Source organism: Xenopus tropicalis, chromosome 10 (assembly GCF_000004195.4).
Source record: "Xenopus tropicalis strain Nigerian chromosome 10, UCB_Xtro_10.0, whole genome shotgun sequence".
NCBI lineage: Eukaryota > Metazoa > Chordata > Amphibia > Anura > Pipidae > Xenopus > Xenopus tropicalis.
The window spans coordinates 18,041,472-18,063,082 of record NC_030686.2 but is presented as its reverse complement, the minus strand read 5'-3'; the positions used below and the strand labels follow the sequence as shown (position 1 = coordinate 18,063,082).

The following is a 21,611-nucleotide window of genomic DNA, read 5'->3' as shown; positions in this document are numbered from 1 at the left end:
AGGGGGGATAGCTCTCAGTACAAGTGAGGGAATACAGGGTTATGGGAGATAGCTCTCAGTACAAGTGAGGGAATACAGGGGTATGGGAGATAGCTCTCAGTACAAGAGAGGGAATACAGGGGTAGGGGGGATAGCTCTCAGTACAAGTGAGGGAATACAGGGGTATGGGAGATAGCTCTCAGTACAAGAGAGGGAATACAGGGGTACGGGGGATAGCTCTCAGTACAAGTGAGGGAATACAGAGGTATGGGAGATAGCTCTCAGTACAAGTGAGGGAATACAGGGGTATGGGAGATAGCTCTCAGTACAAGTGAAGGAATACAGGGGTATGGGAGATAGCTCTTAGTACAAGTGAGGGAATACAGGGGTAGGGGAGATAGCTCTCAGTACAAGTGAGGGAATACAGGGGTAGGGGGGATAGCTCTCAGTACAAGTGAGGGAATACAGGGGTAGGGGAGATAGCTCTCAGTACAAGTGAGGGAATACAGGGTTATGGGAGATAGCTCTCAGTACAAGTGAGGGAATACAGGGGTAGGGGAGATAGCTCTCAGTACAAGTGAGGGAATACAGGGGTAGGGGAGATAGCTCTCAGTACAAGTGAGGGAATACAGGGGTAGGGGGGATAGCTCTCAGTACAAGTGAGGGAATACAGGGGTATGGGAGATAGCTTTCAGTACAAGTGAGGGAATACAGGGGTAGGGGAGATAGCTCTCAGTACAAGTTAGGGAATACAGGGGTATGGGAGATAGCTCTCAGTACAAGTGAGGGAATACAGGGGTAGGGGAGATAGCTCTCAGTACAAGTGAGGGAATACAGGGGTAGGGGAGATAGCTCTCAGTACAAGGGAGGGAATACAGGGGTAGGGGAGATAGCTCTCAGTACAAGTGAGGGAATACAGGGTTATGGGAGATAGCTCTCAGTACAAGTGAGGGAATACAGGGGTAGGGGGGATAGCTCTCAGTAAAAGTGAGGGAATACAGGGTTATGGGAGATAGCTCTCAGTACAAGTGAGGGAATACAGGGGTAGGGGGGATAGCTCTCAGTATAAGTGAGGGAATACAGGGTTATGGGAGATAGCTCTCAGTACAAGTGAGGGAATACAGGGGTATGGGAGATAGCTCTCAGTACAAGTGAGGGAATACAGGGGTAGGGGAGATAGCTCTCAGTACAAGTGAGGGAATACAGGGGTATGGGAGATAGCTCTCAGTACAAGTGAGGGAATACAGGGTTATGGGAGATAGCTCTCAGTACAAGTGAGGGAATACAGGGGTATGGGAGATAGCTCTCAGTACAAGTGAGGGAATACAGGGTTATGGGAGATAGCTCTCAGTACAAGTGAGGGAATACAGGGGTAGGGGGGATAGCTCTCAGTACAAGTGAGGGAATACAGGGGTAGGGGAGATAGCTCTCAGTACAAGTGAGGGAATACAGGGTTATGGGAGATAGCTCTCAGTACAAGTGAGGGAATACAGGGGTAGGGGAGATAGCTCTCAGTACAAGTGAGGGAATACAGGGGTAGGGGAGATAGCTCTTAGTACAAGTGAGGGAATACAGGGTTATGGGAGATAGCTCTCAGTACAAGTGAGGGAATACAGGGGTAGGGGAGATAGCTCTCAGTACAAGTGAGGGAATACAGGGGTAGGGGAGATAGCTCTCAGTACAAGTGAGGGAATACAGGGGTATGGGAGATAGCTCTCAGTACAAGTGAGGGAATACAGGGGTATGGGAGATAGCTCTCAGTACAAGAGAGGGAATACAGGGGTAGGGGGGATAGCTCTCAGTACAAGTGAGGGAATACAGGGGTAGGGGAGATAGCTCTCAGTACAAGTGAGGGAATACAGGGGTATGGGAGATAGCTCTCAGTACAAGTGAGGGAATACAGGGGTAGGGGAGATAGCTCTCAGTACAAGTGAGGGAATACAGGGGTAGGGGAGATAGCTCTCAGTACAAGTGAGGGAATACAGGGGTAGGGGAGATAGCTCTCAGTACAAGGGAGGGAATACAGGGGTAGGGGAGATAGCTCTCAGTACAAGTGAGGGAATACAGGGTTATGGGAGATAGCTCTCAGTACAAGTGAGGGAATACAGGGGTAGGGGGGATAGCTCTCAGTAAAAGTGAGGGAATACAGGGTTATGGGAGATAGCTCTCAGTACAAGTGAGGGAATACAGGGGTAGGGGGGATAGCTCTCAGTATAAGTGAGGGAATACAGGGTTATGGGAGATAGCTCTCAGTACAAGTGAGGGAATACAGGGGTATGGGAGATAGCTCTCAGTACAAGTGAGGGAATACAGGGGTAGGGGAGATAGCTCTCAGTACAAGTGAGGGAATACAGGGGTATGGGAGATAGCTCTCAGTACAAGTGAGGGAATACAGGGTTATGGGAGATAGCTCTCAGTACAAGTGAGGGAATACAGGGGTATGGGAGATAGCTCTCAGTACAAGTGAGGGAATACAGGGTTATGGGAGATAGCTCTCAGTACAAGTGAGGGAATACAGGGGTAGGGGGGATAGCTCTCAGTACAAGTGAGGGAATACAGGGGTAGGGGAGATAGCTCTCAGTACAAGTGAGGGAATACAGGGTTATGGGAGATAGCTCTCAGTACAAGTGAGGGAATACAGGGGTAGGGGAGATAGCTCTCAGTACAAGTGAGGGAATACAGGGGTAGGGGAGATAGCTCTTAGTACAAGTGAGGGAATACAGGGTTATGGGAGATAGCTCTCAGTACAAGTGAGGGAATACAGGGGTAGGGGAGATAGCTCTCAGTACAAGTGAGGGAATACAGGGGTAGGGGAGATAGCTCTCAGTACAAGTGAGGGAATACAGGGGTATGGGAGATAGCTCTCAGTACAAGTGAGGGAATACAGGGGTATGGGAGATAGCTCTCAGTACAAGAGAGGGAATACAGGGGTAGGGGGGATAGCTCTCAGTACAAGTGAGGGAATACAGGGGTAGGGGAGATAGCTCTCAGTACAAGAGAGGGAATACAGGGGTAGGGGGGATAGCTCTCAGTACAAGTGAGGGAATACAGGGGTATGGGAGATAGCTCTCAGTACAAGAGAGGGAATACAGGGGTACGGGGGATAGCTCTCAGTACAAGTGAGGGAATACAGGGGTATGGGAGATAGCTCTCAGTACAAGTGAGGGAATACAGGGGTATGGGAGATAGCTCTCAGTACAAGTGAGGGAATACAGGGGTATGGGAGATAGCTCTCAGTACAAGTGAAGGAATACAGGGTTATGGGAGATAGCTCTCAGTACAAGTGAGGGAATACAGGGGTAGGGGAGATAGCTCTCAGTACAAGTGAGGGAATACAGGGGTAGGGGGGATAGCTCTCAGTACAAGTGAGGGAATACAGGGGTAGGGGAGATAGCTCTCAGTACAAGTGAGGGAATACAGGGTTATGGGAGATAGCTCTCAGTACAAGTGAGGGAATACAGGGGTAGGGGAGATAGCTCTCAGTACAAGTGAGGGAATACAGGGGTAGGGGAGATAGCTCTCAGTACAAGTGAGGGAATACAGGGGTAGGGGGGATAGCTCTCAGTACAAGTGAGGGAATACAGGGGTATGGGAGATAGCTTTCAGTACAAGTGAGGGAATACAGGGGTAGGGGAGATAGCTCTCAGTACAAGTGAGGGAATACAGGGGTAGGGGAGATAGCTCTCAGTACAAGTGAGGGAATACAGGGGTAGGGGAGATAGCTCTCAGTACAAGTGAGGGAATACAGGGGTATGGGAGATAGCTCTCAGTACAAGTGAGGGAATACAGGGGTAGGGGAGATAGCTCTCAGTACAATTGAGGGAATACAGGGGTAGGGGGGATAGCTCTCAGTACAAGTGAGGGAATACAGGGGTATGGGAGATAGCTCTCAGTACAAGAGAGGGAATACAGGGGTACGGGGGATAGCTCTCAGTACAAGTGAGGGAATACAGAGGTATGGGAGATAGCTCTCAGTACAAGTGAGGGAATACAGGGGTATGGGAGATAGCTCTCAGTACAAGTGAAGGAATACAGGGGTATGGGAGATAGCTCTTAGTACAAGTGAGGGAATACAGGGGTAGGGGAGATAGCTCTCAGTACAAGTGAGGGAATACAGGGGTAGGGGGATAGCTCTCAGTACAAGTGAGGGAATACAGGGGTAGGGGAGATAGCTCTCAGTACAAGTGAGGGAATACAGGGTTATGGGAGATAGCTCTCAGTACAAGTGAGGGAATACAGGGGTAGGGGAGATAGCTCTCAGTACAAGTGAGGGAATACAGGGGTAGGGGAGATAGCTCTCAGTACAAGTGAGGGAATACAGGGGTAGGGGGGATAGCTCTCAGTACAAGTGAGGGAATACAGGGGTATGGGAGATAGCTTTCAGTACAAGTGAGGGAATACAGGGGTAGGGGAGATAGCTCTCAGTACAAGTTAGGGAATACAGGGGTATGGGAGATAGCTCTCAGTACAAGTGAGGGAATACAGGGGTAGGGGAGATAGCTCTCAGTACAAGTGAGGGAATACAGGGGTAGGGGAGATAGCTCTCAGTACAAGGGAGGGAATACAGGGGTAGGGGAGATAGCTCTCAGTACAAGTGAGGGAATACAGGGTTATGGGAGATAGCTCTCAGTACAAGTGAGGGAATACAGGGGTAGGGGGGATAGCTCTCAGTAAAAGTGAGGGAATACAGGGTTATGGGAGATAGCTCTCAGTACAAGTGAGGGAATACAGGGGTAGGGGGGATAGCTCTCAGTATAAGTGAGGGAATACAGGGTTATGGGAGATAGCTCTCAGTACAAGTGAGGGAATACAGGGGTATGGGAGATAGCTCTCAGTACAAGTGAGGGAATACAGGGGTAGGGGAGATAGCTCTCAGTACAAGTGAGGGAATACAGGGGTATGGGAGATAGCTCTCAGTACAAGTGAGGGAATACAGGGTTATGGGAGATAGCTCTCAGTACAAGTGAGGGAATACAGGGGTATGGGAGATAGCTCTCAGTACAAGTGAGGGAATACAGGGTTATGGGAGATAGCTCTCAGTACAAGTGAGGGAATACAGGGGTAGGGGGGATAGCTCTCAGTACAAGTGAGGGAATACAGGGGTAGGGGAGATAGCTCTCAGTACAAGTGAGGGAATACAGGGTTATGGGAGATAGCTCTCAGTACAAGTGAGGGAATACAGGGGTAGGGGAGATAGCTCTCAGTACAAGTGAGGGAATACAGGGGTAGGGGAGATAGCTCTTAGTACAAGTGAGGGAATACAGGGTTATGGGAGATAGCTCTCAGTACAAGTGAGGGAATACAGGGGTAGGGGAGATAGCTCTCAGTACAAGTGAGGGAATACAGGGGTAGGGGAGATAGCTCTCAGTACAAGTGAGGGAATACAGGGGTATGGGAGATAGCTCTCAGTACAAGTGAGGGAATACAGGGGTATGGGAGATAGCTCTCAGTACAAGAGAGGGAATACAGGGGTAGGGGGGATAGCTCTCAGTACAAGTGAGGGAATACAGGGGTAGGGGAGATAGCTCTCAGTACAAGTGAGGGAATACAGGGGTATGGGAGATAGCTCTCAGTACAAGTGAGGGAATACAGGGGTAGGGGAGATAGCTCTCAGTACAAGTGAGGGAATACAGGGGTAGGGGAGATAGCTCTCAGTACAAGGGAGGGAATACAGGGGTAGGGGAGATAGCTCTCAGTACAAGTGAGGGAATACAGGGTTATGGGAGATAGCTCTCAGTACAAGTGAGGGAATACAGGGGTAGGGGGGATAGCTCTCAGTAAAAGTGAGGGAATACAGGGTTATGGGAGATAGCTCTCAGTACAAGTGAGGGAATACAGGGGTAGGGGGGATAGCTCTCAGTATAAGTGAGGGAATACAGGGTTATGGGAGATAGCTCTCAGTACAAGTGAGGGAATACAGGGGTATGGGAGATAGCTCTCAGTACAAGTGAGGGAATACAGGGGTAGGGGAGATAGCTCTCAGTACAAGTGAGGGAATACAGGGGTATGGGAGATAGCTCTCAGTACAAGTGAGGGAATACAGGGTTATGGGAGATAGCTCTCAGTACAAGTGAGGGAATACAGGGGTATGGGAGATAGCTCTCAGTACAAGTGAGGGAATACAGGGTTATGGGAGATAGCTCTCAGTACAAGTGAGGGAATACAGGGGTAGGGGGGATAGCTCTCAGTACAAGTGAGGGAATACAGGGGTAGGGGAGATAGCTCTCAGTACAAGTGAGGGAATACAGGGTTATGGGAGATAGCTCTCAGTACAAGTGAGGGAATACAGGGGTAGGGGAGATAGCTCTCAGTACAAGTGAGGGAATACAGGGGTAGGGGAGATAGCTCTTAGTACAAGTGAGGGAATACAGGGTTATGGGAGATAGCTCTCAGTACAAGTGAGGGAATACAGGGGTAGGGGAGATAGCTCTCAGTACAAGTGAGGGAATACAGGGGTAGGGGAGATAGCTCTCAGTACAAGTGAGGGAATACAGGGGTATGGGAGATAGCTCTCAGTACAAGTGAGGGAATACAGGGGTATGGGAGATAGCTCTCAGTACAAGAGAGGGAATACAGGGGTAGGGGGATAGCTCTCAGTACAAGTGAGGGAATACAGGGGTAGGGGAGATAGCTCTCAGTACAAGAGAGGGAATACAGGGGTAGGGGGGATAGCTCTCAGTACAAGTGAGGGAATACAGGGGTATGGGAGATAGCTCTCAGTACAAGAGAGGGAATACAGGGGTACGGGGGATAGCTCTCAGTACAAGTGAGGGAATACAGGGGTATGGGAGATAGCTCTCAGTACAAGTGAGGGAATACAGGGGTATGGGAGATAGCTCTCAGTACAAGTGAGGGAATACAGGGGTATGGGAGATAGCTCTCAGTACAAGTGAAGGAATACAGGGTTATGGGAGATAGCTCTCAGTACAAGTGAGGGAATACAGGGGTAGGGGAGATAGCTCTCAGTACAAGTGAGGGAATACAGGGGTAGGGGGGATAGCTCTCAGTACAAGTGAGGGAATACAGGGGTAGGGGAGATAGCTCTCAGTACAAGTGAGGGAATACAGGGTTATGGGAGATAGCTCTCAGTACAAGTGAGGGAATACAGGGGTAGGGGAGATAGCTCTCAGTACAAGTGAGGGAATACAGGGGTAGGGGAGATAGCTCTCAGTACAAGTGAGGGAATACAGGGGTAGGGGGGATAGCTCTCAGTACAAGTGAGGGAATACAGGGGTATGGGAGATAGCTTTCAGTACAAGTGAGGGAATACAGGGGTAGGGGAGATAGCTCTCAGTACAAGTGAGGGAATACAGGGGTATGGGAGATAGCTCTCAGTACAAGTGAGGGAATACAGGGGTAGGGGAGATAGCTCTCAGTACAAGTGAGGGAATACAGGGGTATGGGAGATAGCTCTCAGTACAAGTGAGGGAATACAGGGGTAGGGGAGATAGCTCTCAGTACAAGTGAGGGAATACAGGGGTAGGGGGGATAGCTCTCAGTACAAGTGAGGGAATACAGGGGTAGGGGAGATAGCTCTCAGTACAAGTGAGGGAATACAGGGGTATGGGAGATAGCTCTCAGTACAAGTGAGGGAATACAGGGGTAGGGGGGATAGCTCTCAGTACAAGTGAGGGAATACAGGGGTAGGGGAGATAGCTCTCAGTACAATTGAGGGAATACAGGGGTAGGGGGGATAGCTCTCAGTACAAGTGAGGGAATAGCCCCCAGTGATTTAACCTTTCCTTCTACTTTAGGCCACTTGGGTGATGTACTCTCCCTGAATTGTTATTCAATAGCCAGAAGTGAGTCAGCATTCTATTCAGCTGGATAGAGAGTGAAGCACTTTAAACAAAAAATAAATGAATAAATAAAAATATGCCTGAAGAAATTTCAGTTTAAGATCAATCTTTCCTTCCCCTGTTTACCATTTGGTTACTGTTTGAAGGCTGTGGGTGTTGGGTGCCCTCTGCTGTGTGAATGCTTAGTCAGGTGTTTGTCTCAAGTAGCTCAGGCACAGATAAATAGCTTGATAACCTTATGTGTGCGCTATAACTCATATGATACACACATAAATGTATAAATGACACAATAGAAAGATAGATAGATAGATAGATAGATAGATAGATAGATAGATAGATGATAGATAGATGATAGATAGATAGATACTGAAGATAATAGATTGATAAATAAACATATAGATAGATACTGAAGATGATAGTTAGATAGATAGTTAGTTAGATAGATGATAGATAAATCGATAAATAGATAGATAGATAGATAGATAATAGATAGATAGATAGATAGATATTACAGATAACAATTATTGAAACAAATCAATGATGATATTAATGATGATTAAAAATAAGATTGCTTTTATATAGTGGTAAGGAGTGCTGTACTGAGCTGGGGTGCCTACTTGCTCATCAGCCCCTGCAGGGCGGCCACATTATGTATATACTGTATCTGCCATTCAGTGCTCTTTGATCTGGAGGAGGGGGGGAATGAATAATGAATTGTTAGTGACTCCAAAGGATCGAACCCACAACATGATGTATTGATAGGAGATGTGGTTGATGCTGTCTTGAAGTTTTGCAGCATGGTAAATAGTGGTACTTAACCAGTCATCATGAATTATGTAAACAGGTTGTGGTTAACATAAAAAAGGATGGCGTCACCACCGACCAATGTGCATGGCATTAGGGTGGGATTCATTTGTCTCATTTGCCTCAAGTCCTTAGTGGCCGTTACCGCTCCTCACTAGTTGGAACTACTGACCATGCCCAGGCTGGCGGAAACTCTTGGACTCCCTAGCGTCAGTGAGTGCACTAGCACACCATTACTTACACATGCATATATGGGTGCAAGTAGCTTCTGTGAATGTTGCCAGTATGTGCTCAGTTGCATTCCTTAATGAGCAATGATGGCTTTTATTAAATAGACTATTTATATGGGGTGTTTTGACAATGTTGATCAATATACTGGGAACTGTTGCAGGTCCTCTCGCTCTGACTGCAAAGCAACTGTAACCAGTTGGCCTCTTAACAAATATTAAGCACCAGTATAACTGCAACCAGCAAATGCCCTTACACCATGGCCTGAAACAGGGATCCCCAGCAGGCAGTGGTATATATGTGTATGTATGTATATATATATATATACATATATATAAATTTACAAGATGATGGCACTCACAGTACTTACACAATTGAAGAGCAAAAGATCAGCAGCGACACATGTATACAAAAACTTCTTTCAAGGTTTTTTATTTAATCCAACGTTTCATTTCCTTACTGGAACTTTCATCAGGGAGACCAACACAGTGTGAGTGCAAGCGAGGAGTATTGCGGCATATGCAGACCGCCATGGCACTAGCTTGGACCAGGTACTAGGATATACACACCGCTGCTAAGTCTCTCCTACCCCACTCCGTAGTTTGGTAAGCGTTGGGCGTTGTGGGCGGATAATGGTTTGCGGGCGCCGGGAAGTCTTGGGCTCCAGATGTGTCTTTATTAAGCGAAATGTGCTATATGTCATTCCGATTTTACTTTTATTTTCCTCCTTATGTTTCCTCTTTATGTTTCATTCTTTTAATAGTTACCGTATATACTCGAGTATAAGCCGATCCGACTATAAGCCGAGGTACCTAATTTTACCTAAGAAAACTGGAAAAACTTAGTGACTCGAGTATAAGCCTATAGGGTGGGAAATGCAGCAGCTACTGCTAAGTTTCAATAATCAAAATAAATACCAATACAATTACATTAAATGAGGCATCAGTGGGGTATATGTTTTTAAATATTTATAACAAAGAAAACCAGTAAATTAGCTCTGTAAGTGGAGAAGAGGGTCAACAAAAACAATATGGTATCAATAATGATACCTTAAGAGTACTATCCCCTTAGCTCAATCAGCAACCCAGCTAAAACACAAAGTTAAAATCATTCAAAACTATATATAGTTTATATAGAATATAAAGTGCAATGTCTAGTGCAGAATGGGACAGGTGAGAACGGTAGATGAAGATAATTATATGGGAGTGGGCCAGGGCACTGGAGGGTCTGGTTGCAGGTGGCCTAATTTGCACACAAAGGACACAGGGTCCTAGTCTGGAGGGACCCATGGCACCCGACTCGAGTATAAGCCGAGGGTGACTTTTTCAGCACATTTTGGGTGCTGAAAACTAGGCTTATACTCGAGTATATACAGTATTTTGGTTTGCTATATATACTGTGTATATAATTTTGGTTGCCTATCAATGGTTGTTTGGCGCCAATATGCACATTTAAGCGTGTTGCACTCACACTGTGTTGGTCTCCCTGATTTAAGTTCCAGTAAGGAACTGAAACGTTGGATAAAATACAAAACCTTGAAAGATGTTTTTGTTCACATGTGTCGCTTCTGAAGCTTTGCTCTTTAATCGTGTAAGTCCTGAGAGTGCCGTCATCTTGTTCATTTGTAAATTTCTATATTGCACTGGCACCCAGGGGTCCACCATGGTGTGCTACCTTTGCTTGGACTATATATATATATATATATATATATGGGTCTGAGGGTTGCAAGGTCAACCACATCACTACTTCCCTGGGGCTTTGCAACCTGGCCAGTAAAAATGATGCTTGAACCCTGTACAGGTATGGGACCTGTAATCAAGAATGTCGGGAACTGGGGTTTTCCGGGGATCTTTCTGTAATTTGGATCCTCATACCTTAGGTCTGCTAAAAATCATTTAAATATTGAATAAACCCAATAGGATTGTTTTGCCTCCAATAAGGGGATCAAGTACAGGTACTGTTTTATTATTACAGAGAAAAAGGAAATCATTTTTCAAACTTGGAATTATTTTCTTATAATGGAGTCTATGGGAGATGGCCTTTCCGTAATTCATAACTTCCTGGATGACTGGTTTCCGGATAAGTGATCTCACACCTGTACATAGGGATGCCACCTTTTCTGGAAAAAAATACTGGGTTTCCTATATTTTTGCCTTTTTTCCCTATTAATAACATTGGCATCAAACATCATTTTTACCAGCCAGCCATTATACTACCAGCCAGGTGGCAACCATACCTGTACATCACATGATGCCCTGAATGCATCTGACATTCAGGCCCGGATTTGTGGAAAGGCCACAAAGGCCCGGGCCTAGGGTGGCAGAAATGTCGCCCCGCCGCAACAGAATTTTTAAAGTTTTTTCCAAACGGGGTAGTGGTAACTTCTCCCCACTGCTCTGTATGGGACTTTAAATGTATGCGCATGCGCGCTCGCAGGCGCGGGGGGGGTGGTGAGGGGCGAGCAGTTGTTCGCGCATGCGCGTTGGGTGGGGGGATGGTCAACGGTGGCGGCCTAGGGGTGCCCAGAAGACAAATCCGGCCCTGCTGACATTTGCAGAAGGACTTCCCATTCTGCTGATACAATAGCTGCAATTCTGATCTAAATACAAAAGAAACACCCTTATCCAATGGAACACTTTAAAAAAATGAAAGCAAAAAATATTACAGTTAAAAAATATGAATACTTATTTGCATTTCATTTCTTTTAAAGGATTCTTTTTCAAAATCTTTAATTAAAAATAAAAACCGACATCTTTTCATGGCTGAAAAATGGCTGAGTGGCCCAAGCAAGAGATATTTAATGCATTAAGTGGCGTATGCGTGATGGGAATGCTCTCCCTATGTACACAGGGTTCATCAGCAAATTCACTAAGTCACTTGGTCCCTCCCAGCCTTATCTTGTGTCAACAAGCTCTGGAGCCCTGATCGATGCCTCAGAAAGTTCCGGAACAAGCCTTGCACAGATTAGATTGATTCCCTCGGATGTTCCCTCGCATTAACATCTTGCGTGGAGATTTCTTATCTTATCAGAATCACAGAAAAATGTATGTTAAGTGGTAATTCACGAGGCAACGGTGGGGGCGCACGTAAAGGTTAATTCTCCATCACAGTACAAGCTAAAGTGATGCTTTAAATTAGGGAGCCTGGGATGTGAATATGTTACTCAGTGTTTACCACTAAAGCTCAGCATCTGGAAGGAGACATGTGATGGCTTCCCTAGTCGTGATTGGCCAAGGCTGAGTATTTCTAAACAGATTTAATAAGCCCCTGTGCTTCTTATCTAAAGCAGGTAACAGTTGGATTAATCCAGGGTGCGCTTACCTTAGAGACTCCAAGCTGGGCTATCAGTGCATCAGCAGACTCGAATAGAGTGACTAACCCTTAGCTACAGACTGCTGATCTGAATTATATACATCAGTGAACCCCAAGCAGCAGCTCACAAGCAACATGTTGCTCACCACCCCCTCTGATGTTGCTCCCAGTGGCCTCACAGTAGGTGCCCATTTTTTAAATGTCTGGCTTGGAGGCAAGTTTTGGAGCATAGAGACTCAGTTTTACTCCTGCAGGCCAGCAGTCCACATGGGGCTACCCAATAGCCAATCACAGCCCTTATTTGGCTTCCCCAAAGAACCTTTTTTCATGCTTGTGTGGCTCACCAACACTTTTTACATCTGAGTGTGGCTCATGAGTAACAAAGGTTGGGGACCCCTGATATAAACAGGTTGGGCAGTGAAAAGGACAAGTCCAATACTGAAAACACCAATTCAGCCACAGAATCCAATTCAATCTCTCTGCTTATAAATAAACAGGCCCAAGTAAGTCACCCAACCCAATTTTTGAAGCCACCAAACAACTCAAAACTACCACTCTTTGCCCAGGATAGAAAAAATATAAATATGGTCCTTACAATAACAACCTTGCTATGCTATTGACAAAATCTCCTCTCACTGTAGATGTGCTAAATGATGTTCTTAGATAAAGCTGAGATATAAAGAACATAATACATTTGCATGTTGTTCACATCCCAACCAACACATATTTCTGTATCTGCATGGAATTCTGACCTACATTGATGGTCCCTTTCCTACAGTCTTGGTGGACACCAAGTGGACATCTTGTCATCAGCATTGCCCTGTGAAAGAAGAGAGACCCAAGTCTCTTGAAGGTCCCATAGTAAGGTATCCAGTAAAAATATCGGTCATTCTACCTAGTTTTCCTTTTATTTCATATAGGTCACTTAGACAATAACCATATGTGCAAAGTCAATGACTGGTGGTGACAAATCCTTGACAATAAATATGCAAACACCCGCTCAGCCGAAAGAAAATTCTAATTAACAGTAATAATATAAATCTCCCTTAGTACATACCCACACAATCTTCTTTTGTAATAGAACAATGCATGTTTTTGCATATACATAGCAACGGTAATTTTCTATGGAGACTGAAGAGCTCCTAACAAAGACGGTCATTCTGTGTCACAATGTGCCCACCAGTCAGATCAGAAGCCTCAATAGGTGTTTGTTAGGTGTATGTGGATTTAATTAGAAGACCTCTGGCAGCCTACGGAATGATTAACACAGTTTGCAGAGAAAGCAAATATAGCAAAATATTACAAATCTGCTAAATAAAATGATCTTGTAAAGGGTTTCTATTAATGATTAAATAACAAAAAAGAAGCGGTTAAATCATCAGTGCAAAGTGAAAGGGTCCAAAGCGAAGGAAATTACAGAATGCAAGGCACAATAGGCCCTGCAATTCTTAACAAAAACCTATAATGTGTGCGTCATAAAACTGGTTTTGTTGGTAGGGTCCCCCTTTAAAAACCACATGTAGCACCAATGGCAAAACAACACAATTTATCATAAGCAGAGGCACCCTATACAGTTTAACAGCCCCGGGAGTAGAAAAAGAAAAAAAAAATAGTGATGCCACAATAAAAAGGCAGGGATATTAAAAGGTCTATACTGTAGAGCTCTTCTAGGTGATAGGATGGGTCTGCCAACTCTACAGGATGCTTCTGCCAAAAGTTATGCTAGAAGAAATGCCCCTACCTTGAAGGGAAAAATGCTCCTTTTGCCCATTTTTTAAAACTGCCCTGCTTATAGCCCATACCAAACCACTCAAATGAGAACCAAAATTGTGATTCCAAAAGGAAGGGAGCTGCAGTGGATAGGGTGACACCAGTGATTAAGTTACATTTTCCCCATAGCTCCACAGATTGTATACAGCCAGCTAATCTGGTTAGGATTTGAACTAAAATATACTATTCTGTTAATGTTATTCTACACCAACGCTGCTGGCTTCCCCATATGTACAGGGTACTGCAGACTGTAGGAAGAGCATTAGAAGATAAGCAAAAGGTCCAGAGCTGTTGTGAGCCACACCTCCCAGCATTCACAGTTATTCTGTATTATATTTTTTATATATTTATCCACCAGTCTGATGCTTCAGACCTGGATTACACAATAACCTTGATAGCCTTTATTAAAGAACACAGGTACACTAAAAGTTGCTGCCACATCTGTGTTAGTACAGAAACCTTTTAGCTGGGTAAAACCAGATTGCTTAATAGAGTACATTGCAGGCAGGACAGCAGAGAGGGGAGGGGGACACTTTAGGACAGTGGATGGAGCAAGCTGACCCAATGGCAGATGGTGTTGACTGGTTCACTCCGGAAGCTCACAACTCTGCCTCCCTTGGCACAACGAGAGTTTCTGCCCCATTTAGCAGACAGGAGATAGATCCACCACACACAAAGCTCTAATAAACCCTTAATGTGCCCACTGGGGTTGTCAGAGAAAGAAGTCATCTGATATCCATGTAGAAACCCTTTCACTGCCGAGGCAGATGGCGTGTGATTGGAAGAGAAGGAAAGTAAACAGCAAAGTAGAGAGCAGATCTATACAATCGCAGATAAGGTAATGGCTGTAAAGACAAGTGGAGACCAGAGGCTCATTCACAGTTTTCTTCAACCAGCTTTTCATGGCTGCGTAGAAAACATCTTATCTTAATCCTCTTCACTTGCCAGAAGGTAACAGAGCGCCTGGCTCCACTCTGGGGTTCAGAATGGGTTAAAATCTAAAGTACAGGAGGGAGTCAATGTGTCCATAGTTTTTATGGCACTGCCCTCCTTGCACAGATGCTCTAAATGCCATTTAACACCCTACAGCAAGCTCATTTCCACTGTAGGAGGAACTGAAAGGAATACTGTCATGGGAAAACATGTTTTTTTCAAAACCCAATAGTTATTAGAGCTTCTCCTGCAGAATCCTGCATTGAAATCCATTTTTCAAAAACACGAAGAGATATTTTTATATTTCATTTTAAAATTTTACATGGGGCTAGCCATTTTCTTTATTTCCCAGGGTGCCACAGCCATGTGACAGCAGTTCTAATGTGTAGCGCTGGCTCCTTCTGAAAGCTCAGACTCAGGCACAATGCACTAAAATGGCGCCTACACACCAATATTACAACTAAATAATACATGTGTGAGTGAATTATTTGCCATGTAAACAGTATAATTTAGAAATATAAAGTAAACCATAAAAATCATGACAGTATCCCTTGAAGGACTAAATGGATATGTCACATCAAGGCTGATTGGTCATTGCCAGAAACCCCCTCCAGACCCTCATTTTTAAAATCCAGTCTGTCCCATTACAGAGCTTCTGAATTGAACATGTAACCCATCTAATAGGAAGCCATTATAGATATGAATGAACTCTATGCCGACATGTTGAAGCAGTTATAAGTTTCCAACTTGTTGCTGATTGTGCCAAAAATAGCTGCTGAGTTCCATGCTTTTATCCTCTTGATTTCCCTCATCAGTGCCTGGAACAGACACTATTCCCACAAGTTGAAAAAAAGGGGAAAGTATGACTAAAATATCTCATATGTCTCACTGATGACCTTTAAACAATGTTTAATAGTGCTCATCTGTCATAATGTCACACTGTGTGTCACACCATCCCTTGGGTATACACCCACTACCCTACAGTCATTAAGCAAGGCTGCAGAAGGTAATGGCAACGTTATCAGATTTCCACAAATGGAGAAAATTACTACAGTATCTACAGCCATTAGAACTTAGTACTGTGTTTCATCGTTTACTGTAGACTAGCCCCACCATCCTAAGGCCCAACTGGGACTGTACTGGTACTGGATTGTATGCTTTTCCTCACAGACTCCCTCTTTGGTGTACCTCTGCCAAAGATTTGTTAAAGGGGGTGTATATAGACCTGAGCCCCAAAAAGAGGCCTAATGGATCCATAAAGAGCAACAATATTAGGTATGTGTGGCATAGCAATAGGATAAAGCAAAATGGTCAAAAGTAACACATTATTCAGAGTTGCCCATCCTGCAGCCCCATCACTCCCAGAACCATAAAAACCCTCAGCTGATTGGTTTGTTCATAATCTGTTTTGCCAGGGACCTCACCACAACAAGATAGGTGTTGGTATTCGCCTGTACTGCGTCCAGTTCCGCAGGGGCAGCCCAATAAATCTACCCAATGTCTGTACAGAGAGATACCATGGAATAATGTCAGCATAGGTATTGCCCTGTACTAAGAGAAAGACAGAATGTTTTGGAGATGAGGTGTCACGATCTCCCTGAGGAGATGCCGTGGAGTACCAGGAAGGTGGGAGCCATAAGACTGGGTAACCCGGAGTGTAACCATAGATCACAGGACTGGTGTCACAGGCCATGATGATTAGTGAAGAACTTTAATAAACTTAGTAAAGTAACAGTGCACACAATGGATATACACACTTGAATATAAGAATCGGCAGGCAGAGACGTAATCCAATCCAGGCCAAAGGTCAGGGCTAGCAGCAACCAAGAGAAGTCGAGGACAGGCCAAGGTCAGAACCGGGAAATCAAAGCAGAACAAGGAAGGGCACCAGAGAACAGGGCAAGGGCAGGAACAAGACTCGGAATCTGGAGCTTGGAACCAGAAGAATAACAAGAATAGACACAGGAACAAGGAACACAGCGGCAGGGCCACAGGAAACACTTAATGACCAAGCAAGGGGCAATGGTCAGGGACAGGCCTATAAAGGGTCAAGATTAGGAGATGGGAAACACATGAGGATAATGAGGTGGGTGAAGGAAAGGGAGCAGACAGAAAGTAGAAGACAGACAAGAGAAGAATCAAACAGAGTCAGCCCAAAATGCCTCCTGTGGCTCAGGAGGCAAATGCATGTTGCCAGGATCACATCAAGCCGAGTTCAAATCCTGACTGACTCTGACATGAGGTTCTCCTAAAAACAGGTCCTTTATATGTGCTGCACAAAAAGCCTGCTAATGGTTCAGATTTAGGTAGGACATTTTCCAAATTGTGGATTGCAAAAGAGACAGACCTTAGAGAGAGGGTGGATTTCTGGGTTGACTGAGTGTGTTTCTGGGTTAACTAGGCATGACTGGGGTGCATTTTCTATTGTTTCTAGACTATGAATGATGGTGAAAGCACAAATGCATTTGTGCAACTTATTTAGGAAATACAGAGGGCTGTAAATAAGGCTGATCTAAAAAATATGGCTATGTATGACCTGGAACCTTTATACACTTCAGAGGAAAAGAGGCAAAGCAACATAAGATGGTGGAAAGTCTTCAAGGTTATACACTCAACTTTCTTTCTCCATAAACCAAGAACCATAACTGATACAGTGCAGATTAACCAGTAGATAACAGACTTGATGCCTTTCATATACAAAAATATAGCACCTCTCTCTCCCAAGTCTTAGTCAAGTCTTCCTTTTGTTACAATATTTACAAATATATATCTCAAAATGGGCAAAATGTTTTTTCCTTACCTGTGCTGTTTTGCTCAAGCTGTGATCTTTGTGGTAGGAAGCAAGACCAATGCCCCATTGTAGAGATGAGTAAACTTTGCCTCTAATTTGTTACACAACAAGCACCCCCCAGACTTCTTTCTTTTGCTGGGGTTCTGTGATTTCAACAAAGGCTGAAGGCAAAGAGTAAAGAAAATATAACAAACATTACTTAAAATCAAGCTAGCCATAGCTTTTTAGCAAGGTCACCAATAGAGGGGGTCTTTACGCAGTTTGGCCAACAACACACTGGGCCATAATGAGGGCCAATGAGACCTGGTAGAAGATGACCAAATCTTGCCGATTACCTGCTTGATAAATATTTGGTCGATTTTTCCCACAATCTGACAACTATGCTGCCAACTTGGTCTGTTCTTTTATCAGCCTGTAAAGGGCCACCTTAAGGCTTCTGGCACACAGCCAAAGAAAACCCCATTTAAGTCCATTGACTTAAAAGGGGAATACTTGACAGTGCCAGTATTGCTGCCTTTCAGCCCAAACATTGATTGAGCATTTTTAGGCTACAAAGTGACAGTAATGGAGCTATTTCCCCTCAAGTCAATGGGATACAATAATTTCAGGCACTTTTCAGACAGCCTGAAAATACAGCTAGTAATATACAACTCTTACCTTGACCAAAGGCATTTTATAGCCAAAGGGCCCCCCTCGGGTTTGGGGTCTAGAGCAAATTTCACCTTAGACAGGTCCTGTTTTTGTTACATCAATAATGTACTTGTAAGATTAAGTGCAGATTTGAATTGGTCGTACTGAGATACACAATATTGAAAAGAACTGCCTGATTAAGTATGTATATAATTCAGTATACTGTTATGTGCCTGTATATCTATAAGCAATTTGAAGAAGAAAGACATGGGCTTTGGCATTTGGAACCATCTTCTCCGATCAGGCAAACAAAGGGATTACAGTCTCGAGCAATTGAATTGTTTATCTTAGAACACGCTGATAACTCATTGCCATTAAATCGCCAGATAAGAGCCTCTTATTGCAACGGTGTAGTAAGTGAAAGGCAATAAAACCTTGGGCTTGTTATTTTCTATTTACATTGCTCGGTCAATCCATGGGTAGAAGATGGTACACGATGTATTGGGACAACTAGAGCAGAGGCTGGTTATGGCCAAGGACATGCTGTATGCAATGAATATGAGTATTCCAGGATGCTACCTGCTTCCAGCACTGTATGAATGATACAACCTGGGGAGGAACCTAGTAGTCAACTGTCTATAAACCTAGCCACATTGTTTTAGGTAATAGCCCCTGGAAATGCACTTGTAATGTGTGCGTGGCTCCAACATTTGTAGGAAAAGTACTACAAAAGTTTGGGGACCCCTAAAGTAGGGGGGTACAGTAAAACCTTGGATAAAGCAAACATTGCTAAAGAGATCTACCATACCAATGTAGCTTTGAAGACATGCCCATCCTATGTTTCCATACATCATGTACATGTTTAGGTTTTAGGTGCTCAATGGATAGGAAAGAATACTGTATAGGGTTTCTGTTTCCTTCCCAAAACACAGATTGTTTCATGTTCTATTGATTTGCCTTAATAGAGTATACGTCAATGCAGCATGATATACACCCAGCCGACATAGACAGATAGACAGATATAAGGTATATAATTCTTGCTGTAGTACTGTACACTGAACTGGGTTATATATTACATAGATGATAGATAGATAGATGATGATAGATAGATGATAGATAGATAGATAGATAGATAGATAGATAGAATTTTCTATTATTAGGTTAATTTTCATCTGGCCTGTAATTGCCCTGTAAATACCACACTGAACCACTCTGGCAATATGCTACAGAGCAGGCTGGGAAATCTCTTCATCCCAAAGCCAATGGATGTGGGTATTCATTGAAGAAACTACCTGATCTTGTTCTTTGCTAGCCAGTCAATATCCAAGACTGGTGCACTGAAAGCCTATTTTAACCCCTTCCCATGCATGGACAAAGTTATTGAAACTCGGTGGGTTTTATGGACCATTGAAATGATTTATTGGAACACTCAACATTACAGGTCTTTGATGGAATCAAATCCTACATTTCATCAGTGGACAATACCTCAAAATAGGGGAACAATTTCTGTAATGATGAGCACTCTGCTGTGGTCCCCAACCAGTGGCTCATGAGAAATCTGTTGCTCCCAGTGGCCTCAAAGTAGGTGCCCATTTTTTTAAATCTTTTGCTTGGGGACAAGTTTTGGAAGTACAGAGACACAGTTTTACTCCAAGCAGAGCCTCCTGCAGGCCAGCAGTACACATGGGGCTACCTAATAACCAATCACAGGCCTTATACTGCACCCTCGAGGAACTGTTTTCAAGGATGTGTGGCTCACAAACACTTTTTACATCTGAGTGTGGCTCACAATTAAAAAGGTTGAGGATCCCGGATTTAGACAGACGAGACCTCACTGAGGTTAAAACAACCTTCAGTAGGCCTAGCAGATAGCAGGTCAGAGAAGGCCTCCATAGCAATCAACACATTTTAACAAACTGCATCTTAATTACTTATTGACAAGGCGCTGGTCTTTCCAAACGTTTCTCCGATCGATAGCCTTCTGTTTGCCACTCAGTTAATTAACCTTCATTGAAACACACAATTGATGAGTGTGAAGTCAGTAACAACATTTTATTGTCCTAGAAGTGGCCTGATGACACGGATGATAAAATAAGGGAAGCAAATTAAGAATTAATGTGACTTAATCCCCACAAGGGAATAGAGCTGCCTGAAGTAAATGTATTATCTAGGGCCCTGTGTCTTTAGAAAAACAAATTATAATTAAGCTCTTTAGTTGTCTAGCAGGTGTCCCATTTCAACCATGACAGAAGAGCAGTATAGAGAGATGTCATAACCCTATGGCAGTATAGGTATGTCCCTGGATTAAGCAGTGTTCTGCAAGGGAGCAACATATCTGTATATTTCTTATGTAGCATGTTTATGGGCCAAATTAAAATGGTAATGTCATACAGTATGGCCTTTCGAAGGCCATAATATGGGTTGGTCAAAGAGCTAACACACCAGCCAAGTTACAAGTATTGTTCAATACAAGAGATTAAATGTCACGCAACAATCAGAGGTATCACCCGTAGGGGCTCCTCAAGCAATTTTGCTGCAGCAGAGCCACTGGATTTATATATACACACTGGGGTCTCATTTCTTTGTACCAGTTTTGGCGAGTTACTTTCCATACTTGTATCTCTTCTATTATTTCTATCAGCAGTACTAGTGTACTAGTACTAGAGTATTCCAGCTAAAAAACAATTAGGTTTTTTAGGCTTCCATTTTAATATTTCACCCCCCCATTCAACCCCGGCCATAATAATTAGCACAATAACTCTGCATTCACTCTATGTCACCTTCAGTTTGGGTCCCCCATTCCCAGGTTGGAAACCAGTAGGACAAGACTGGAGGTGCATTGTACAGTATGAATTGGGTCTGGTTCTGTAGCATGGTTAGAGCAGTGATGGAAAGCCACAAACTGCTTTATTAGTTTTTGGGGACTACACTTAACTTGATACCTAAACCCCCAGAGAGGCTGCCTGGGAGCCTTAATGACAAAGACCTATCACAGTACCTATACAGTACAAGCTGGTTCGTCCATCTCCTAATCACATTTTGAAATAAGAGCTAAAAGACAAGCGTTGAATAGTGAGTTCTGTTAATAACTTGCATTGTTCTCTTCTTTTCATGTAGAAAATCAGAAGGTGATGGACATATAAAGGCACAGGCGGTGAAGGACATGGGCAAGAGAAAGGAGCGGTTAAAAACATCACTTAATAAGATGAGTCTCGGGGAGAGAATGTGCAGTTGGGTATTGTACATGCTGAGAGTCAGGAGAAGAGAGCGGCGCGTGTCTGGCAGCAGAGGGAAGATTGGAATGTGGAGTGGCTTTTAATAACTAAGGCTCTTGGCTCTTGCAAAGCCAGTGGAGAGGAGCAACT

The 21,611-nt window shown here is 44.3% G+C and overlaps 1 protein-coding gene across 1 annotated transcript in view; it reads right to left on the bottom strand.

The window, feature by feature from the left end:
- pyy (peptide YY) overlaps positions 1–17,778 on the bottom strand; it is a 43,003-nt gene extending 25,225 nt beyond the window's left edge. The window contains exon 1 of the mRNA XM_018097778.2: positions 17,626–17,778. The gene's annotated coding sequence lies outside the window, so the exon portion shown is untranslated. The remainder of the gene's footprint in view (positions 1–17,625) is intronic.
- Between the last annotated feature and the right edge of the window lie 3,833 nt (positions 17,779–21,611).